Source organism: Callospermophilus lateralis, chromosome 20 (genome assembly GCF_048772815.1).
Source record: "Callospermophilus lateralis isolate mCalLat2 chromosome 20, mCalLat2.hap1, whole genome shotgun sequence".
In the NCBI taxonomy this organism is placed as follows: Eukaryota; Metazoa; Chordata; class Mammalia; order Rodentia; family Sciuridae; genus Callospermophilus; species Callospermophilus lateralis.
The window spans coordinates 14,639,615-14,646,507 of NC_135324.1; the positions used below are offsets into that span (position 1 = coordinate 14,639,615).

At 43.2% G+C, this 6,893-nt stretch overlaps 1 pseudogene; it reads left to right on the plus strand.

Moving 5' to 3' along the window:
* The first annotated feature begins 6,337 nt into the window (after positions 1-6,337).
* On the plus strand, positions 6,338-6,473 carry LOC143385722 (U2 spliceosomal RNA; annotated as a pseudogene).
* The last annotated feature ends 420 nt before the right edge of the window (positions 6,474-6,893 follow it).

A 6,893-nucleotide genomic window follows, 5' to 3' on the forward strand; every position in this document is an offset into this window, starting at 1 on the left:
ACATGCATATGAATATGGCATGATGAACCCCACTATTATACATAATCACAATGCATCAATAAAAATAAATAAAAAGGAATATTTGCATTCTTATACTTTAAATGTCCGTGCATGTAGTAATTGTGTGACACCACAATTGACATGATATTATCACATGACTGGTAAAATATCAGTGCCAACTTTTCAGACTTGGTTTCTAATGAACACTTTTCTCCATCAACTAAACTGTAAAGCCACGTATCAAAATTTAATAATAAAGAATATATTTACTACACTGCCATAAACTCACTTAAAGTATAAACTCTTTCCTTTCATGTCTCTGAACCTCGGTTTCCTCATTTCAAACTACATGCAATAGTCGCAGCAACCCTCATGAATTTGTTCTGACAGTTAAATGAGATGGCACTATAAAACCACTTATCACTCCACCTGGGATTTAAGAGCTCGGTGCCTTCTGTAAGATGGATTTGTAAAGCATTTTTCATAAATTTCATCAACAAGCTTTTAAATTTATAGTCCCCTTCGTCACCACTGGGAATGGTAACAATCAGACCAGAAATTGGATGAAGAAAAAAAAAAAAATGTCACCGGGCCAGTGGCCAGCCATCTGGTTGCAGAGCCTAGCCAGACCTTTCTCTGTGCGAACTGGCGCAACTCCCTGTCTCAGGTGTTTGACTGCCATCGACACACAGTTCCATGCTCCTGGTCCACATCCACAGGGGGAGCCTCAGCAGAGCACATCCACAAAGTGGTCATTGTCAAACCGTGGGTCACATGTGGGCACCGTTCACCTACTGCTGACCAGAGGGTCCAAGAGATGAGAGCGCAGAGAGACGGGGCTTCACGTGCCAAGCCTTTTAAGTCCATTTACAGTGTCATAAAATGCAAAATGCACATCTCTGTAGCTTATTTCTCTTCCACGTGGAGTCTTTAACTCCTAAGCCAAATCCAAAATAGCTGCTCCATAAAGTTTTGTTGCACAGTACCTTCAATTGACTGTCATGTATCCCTTCTAGATGGAAGAGTCCATGAAACCGTTGGGCAATAAATGAATTCTATCCACATGATAGCCTCTGGCAGCAGGAGCCACTCAAAATTATTTGTCCCCAAACAATGTAACAGGCAATGCCACGGCGTAAATAATGGGAAAAGACACAAGTGATAGCAAATGCATATCAAATGCTAACGATGTGTCAGGAATCTTGCATACATTCTCCAATTTGGTCCTCATAGTAACGTTGGGTGGGAGTTAAATATTATTTCCAGTTTTTTCAGGTGTTCATGACAAAATGAGAGAAAACTAATCTAAGGATCTAGAACTTCTACTCAATTACATATCTGTCTGATTTCAAAGAATATATTTTTTTAAATTTTTCTTTTGGTACTGGGAATTAAACTCAGGGGCACTTGACCACTAAGCCACCTCCCCAGCCCTATTTTGCATTTTTTTTAGAGACAGGGTCTCACTGAGCTGCGTAGTGTCTTGCTTTTGCCAAGGCTGGCTTTGAACTCAAGATCCTCTTGTCTCAGCCTCCCAAGCCACTGGGATTGCAGATGTGCACCACTGGCCCAGCTCAAAGAATGGGCTCTTTAACATTTAAATTGAATTCCTGCTTTGAGATAATAAACATGGAGCAGGGTGTGCTGGCTGAAACATAAAAGAACCCAGGTCTCTTCTGGCTGTTCTAAAACATGAACATACTTGGATAATCCTCTCATAAGAAGTCTTGTCTCTGGACCCTATCTATTATGGTTTGGATGTGAGGTATCCCCCAAAAGCTCATGTGTGAGACAGTGCAAGAAGGGTTGGAGGAGAAATGATTGGGTCATAGCCTTAACCCAATCAGTGAATTAATCCCTGATGGGATTAACTGGGTGGTGACTGGAGGCAGGTGTGGTACGGCTGGAGGAAGTGGTTCATTGGGGGCATGGCTTTGAGGCATATCTCTTGTATCTGGAGAGAGGAGTCTCTCTCTGCTCCCTAATCACCATGTGAGCTGCTTCCCTCGGCCATACTCTTCCGCCATGATGCTCTGCCTCACCTGGAGCCCTGGGAAATGGAACCTGCTGTCCACGGACTGAGAACTCTGAAATCCTGAGCTGCTAAATGAACCTTTCCTTCTCTACAGTTGTTCTGCTCAGGTCCTTTAGTCACAGGAGTGAAAAAGCTGACTATCTTTTAGCCTGGACAGAATTCATGGGTTCTTAAACCTAAAGAGCAGTACAAGAGTGAGCTGTTGGTCTTCCCTTGTAAGGTCACTCAAGCCAACGCAGTTTCCACCTTGTTCCTGAACACCCTCCCTGAGGAGCGTGTCAGAAGCCATACTCCTGGAAGCCATCGCTTTGGAAAGGACCAGACTTATCTGCTACATGCCAATCTCACTCCATCAAGACTGACCTGTCCACCTGATGAACACCTTATTGTGTGTGTGTGTGTGTGTGACCACTAAAACAGTGCACCGGGGCATACAGATGACTGATGGCCACACTCCCAATCTCGTACCCCATTCTGCCAAGGCCAGACATCTCCTGGGCTCCTCCCGTCCAGGGTCTGAGCACTAATGGGCATCCATTTCTGCAGGACAGATGATTCTTCCTACAGGTAAGAGTGAGTCTGAGCAAATCTTCCTTAGCACAACACTACCTCCTATCTGTCTTCCCACCCAATTCTTATTGCTTCCCAGTCTTTACCCCAAGTGTCCTGATGTCCCAAGAAATGAGTGGTCTACAGAAGGTCAACCTGAACTAAGGTCATCAACTGATTAAGGTTTGGCCAAGACTGTACTGGATTTGGCCCTGAAATTCTAAGATCTCAGGAACCCCCTCACTCCCAAGGTAAGCTGTGGCAGTTGGCCATCCTACCTGTGATTCAATGTGCACCAAGGGAACAGGTCTGAGACTTTCCTGTGGTTCTCTAGGGTGCCTCAGGTGATGCTCCTTTTTTGAGAAGCTCAACATGGTAACCAGGAGCCACACTGAGTAAGGTGACTGTGCAGTTACAGACTCTAGGTCATCCCCACAAAATTAAAATCTGAAGACAATCTACCCTTAGCATGGCCCCGTCTCTCTATGAGTTCCCCCAATAGAAGTCTGAATGTCTTAGATACATTCAGCTTTCCTTTTGAAGGTTAGAGAGGAATGGCATGGTACACTTCCGTCAGCACCTCACCCAGGGCTAACATTGCCCATACACCCTTACTACTCTGAACACTTGTGATGGAGAAGTGCTAAGTGGGAAAAAAATCCCAGCGTTAGTTTGGTAAACACTACATACTACACCTCCCTCCTGGAGAATCTCAGTACCTACTGCATATTAATAATCAGAAGAGACTTGCAGTAAAATAATCTTTATGTACGGAAATACAAATCAACAGGAGATCTGTTTGACTTATCAGGTTAGCAAAGCCTAAAATGATTGATCATATTCAATTTATTTTGGAAAAATAATGGAGAAACAGTTCCTAGGATAAATTGTTGAGGAAAGTATAAATTGATGAAGGGTTTTGATTGTTTTTATTTATTTATTTCTTTGAAGTGAGTTTGGCAGATTTTATTAAATGCTAGTATATATGTTTTTCTATCCAGTAAGTTTGCCTCTTGGCATCTTAGAGCACGTAAGCATCAATGCCTGAACATATGAACATATGCATATGATACCTTTTATTTCCACAGCATTTTCTATAGAAAAAAATCAAATCACCCTAAATTATCATCTGTACATGTATTTATTTTGCAGAGGTTTAGTGAACTTCTGTGATATGGTATAGATATGAGGTGCCCTCCGAAAGCTCATGTGTGAAACCATGCAAGAATGTTCACAGTCAAAATGATGAGATTATGAAAGTCATGATATGATCAGCAGATTAAGCCACTGATATGGAATAAGGGGAGGTAACTAGAGGCTGGAGGGGGCAGGTCACTGGGGGTCTGCGCTTAGCATACATGGAGCCCTCTAAGATCCCTTGTTGCCGAGTCCTGAGCTGATTTCCTCTGCCCAGCCCTTTCTACGATGAGGTTCTGCCTCACCTTGGGCCCAGAGTACGGAGTTGGCCATCGATGGACTAAGACCTCTGAAACCGTGAGCCAAAGTCAACTTTTCTTCCTTTGTATTGTTCTTGTCAGGTATTTTAGTCAAAAGGATGCACAGTTGATGAAAACCGTTTGCTACATGCTGAGCCCCGATGTACTCACAGGCCCCATGAAAAAAAACAGAATCATGGAGTTTATGTAAGATGGAGCAAACATCACAGCGACTAGGGGAAAGGCCTGTGAAGCAAAGCAATCAGTGAGCAAATTCGAATAAATAGATACTAGTAAGATTTAGCCTTGAGTTAGTATAACGGAGACCCACAATCGTGGTGGCAAAGAAAGAAACAAAGGAGTTTTTAAAAACTTTTTTCCTGTGAAATTCCAGGCAGTTGGTTCAAGACTGGTTTTCGGGATGGAGTCCTATGAAGCCCAATTACTGGTAATTGTTCTAGTATTCGCACAGGTGACCCTCAGAGTCTCTTATGGTTTGGAGGTGAGGTGTCCCCCAAATGCTCATTCAGAGGAGAAATGATTGAGTTATAGGAGGCTTAATCCAAATGAGTGAGGTCTCTCTCTGCTTCCTGATGTGATATCCTGACCTGCTTTTCTTCATCACACTCTTCCCCCATGACGTTCAGCCCCACCTTGAGCCCCAAACAATGGAGCCGTCTATCTATGGACTGAGGTCTTGGAAACTCTGAGCCCCCCCCTCAAATAAGTGTTTCCTACTTAAAAATGATTCTGATCAGGTCTTTTAGTCACAACAGTGAAAAAGTTATTTAAAACAGTCCAAAATGAGGCTCAGATCACAGTCACATCCCCATTCCAATCAGGAGAGTTGATACCAGGTAGGAAGAAGGGTCATGTACCTTGAACGTTGCCCACCAACCAACCGCACGGCATGACATGTCCACAGGACACCATGTTCCAGAACCTCAAATGGAGGGCATGACAAACTACAGAGAAAGCCGTGTTTCTATTTATTCATGTTTTTTCCTCTGTATAGTCATGTTCCGTTAATGAGGAAGCAGGAAAAGGAGATCTGGGTGACAACCAGCAATTTTTGTACTCAGAGAACATCAAGTGACAAACATCGCCAACTGTTGTGGCACAAAAGTGAAGACTGGACAATGATTTTATACCGGGTTGTCAAGGCCAACGTTTCTGATTCTCAGCTGTGATAAAGCCATGAGAAGAAGAAGCCAGCTATATTCGTTATCTAACCTAAGGAATGCATCACTCCCAAAGCTTATTGGCTTAAAACAATTCATATTTATCACCTGGAAGTTTGTGTGGGTCAGAAATCTGGGTACGGCTTACAGGTTCCTGTGGTTCAAGGGGAAAAATAAAAAAATAAAAAACCAGGCTAGAATCAAGATACTGACCAGGGTTGCAATTTTCTCTTTAGGAGCTCAAGTGAGGCAGGATCCACTTACAGCTCGCAGAATTCAGTTCCTATGAAGTTACTGGACTGAGGAGCTTTAATTACTCACTATCCATTAGCCAGAGGCTGCCCTCAGTCCTGTCCACAGGGGGCCACTTCAATAAGGCAGTTAATGTCATCAAAGCACATAAAGCAAGAAAACCAGGAAGAAAGACTTGTATCAAAATGAAAACCACGGATATTTGTACCCTCATCTCAGAAGTCACATCCTGCCACTTTTTGCTATATTCTCTCTATTAGAGCAACTCACTAATTCTAGTCCATACACAAGGGGAGAAGATTAGCCTAAGGCATAACAAAGGCTTCTCCCCAAACTAGCTAAGGAAACACACACACTAAAATTACTGTAAGCAAAGACTTAAGTAAAAAGACTCCAATTTTGTTACAACCCCCCCCCCCCGCGTGTTCGAAAAAGAAGGTGTGGGGCTGTGTGTGTGCATATGGGTTTGGTGTGGCATGAGTTAATGACACTATGGTAGGGGAAAGCCAAATCAGGTGTTAGGGTCTGTAAACAAGTCAAGACGGCGCCTGGCATTTTGCCAGAGGGAGTGGTTTGTGAAGTAAGGCCAGCGAGCCATTAAGTGTGAAGATTCCTTATGGGTTGACTGCTGTATCTAGTTTATGTTAATTAAGATAAGCCGTGTGGAATGTATATATACCCCTCCTGTCCTACAATAAACGGCTCCCACTCCTGCTGTATCAATGTACACAAGTTGTTTGTCACCCCTGGGTTATTTTGCTGCAGCCGGACTGCGGCAATCAGGAAGGAATTTTTAGACCAGGATAAAGAGTCTGGATACTAATATGGTACCGAGGCTTTGGAAGACTGAGCAGGCAAGTGATATTGTACAGTTAGTGATTTAAATCACTTTTCGGCCTTTTGGCTGAGATCAAGTGTAGTATCTGTTCTTATCAGTTTAAAATGCTTACTCTGAGCCATTGTGCAAGATCACCCAAGAGGGTTGAGACGGTATAATCAGTGGATAAGAGAGAAACCATCAGAGTGGTATCCTGGAAGGAGGGGAAGATGATTATTTTCACCATGGTGAATACTCCTGAGAGGTCAAACCAGGGACAGAGAACTGGTCACTGGATTTGGAGACGTGAATGGCATTAGTGTCCGTAGGAGCAATTTTAGAGCAGAATTGGGTATTGGAGGAAGACAGGAATGGGAATATGATGAAAAGGATGAGAATGTACCCAAGGATGACTGTCTTCAGGAGTTTTGTTATGAATGTAAGTGACCTTGGAGGCAAAGGACGGAGCCATGGTTTTGAGTAGTGGTATTGGTTGGACTTGATTAGGTTATGCTGAGATTAGAGACTCTTGAGTTTCAGTAGTTTAGCACAACAGACTTTTCTCTTCCATACCATGCCTCTCAAAAAGGATTGCCAGGGTTTGCTTCTCATTCTCACTCACA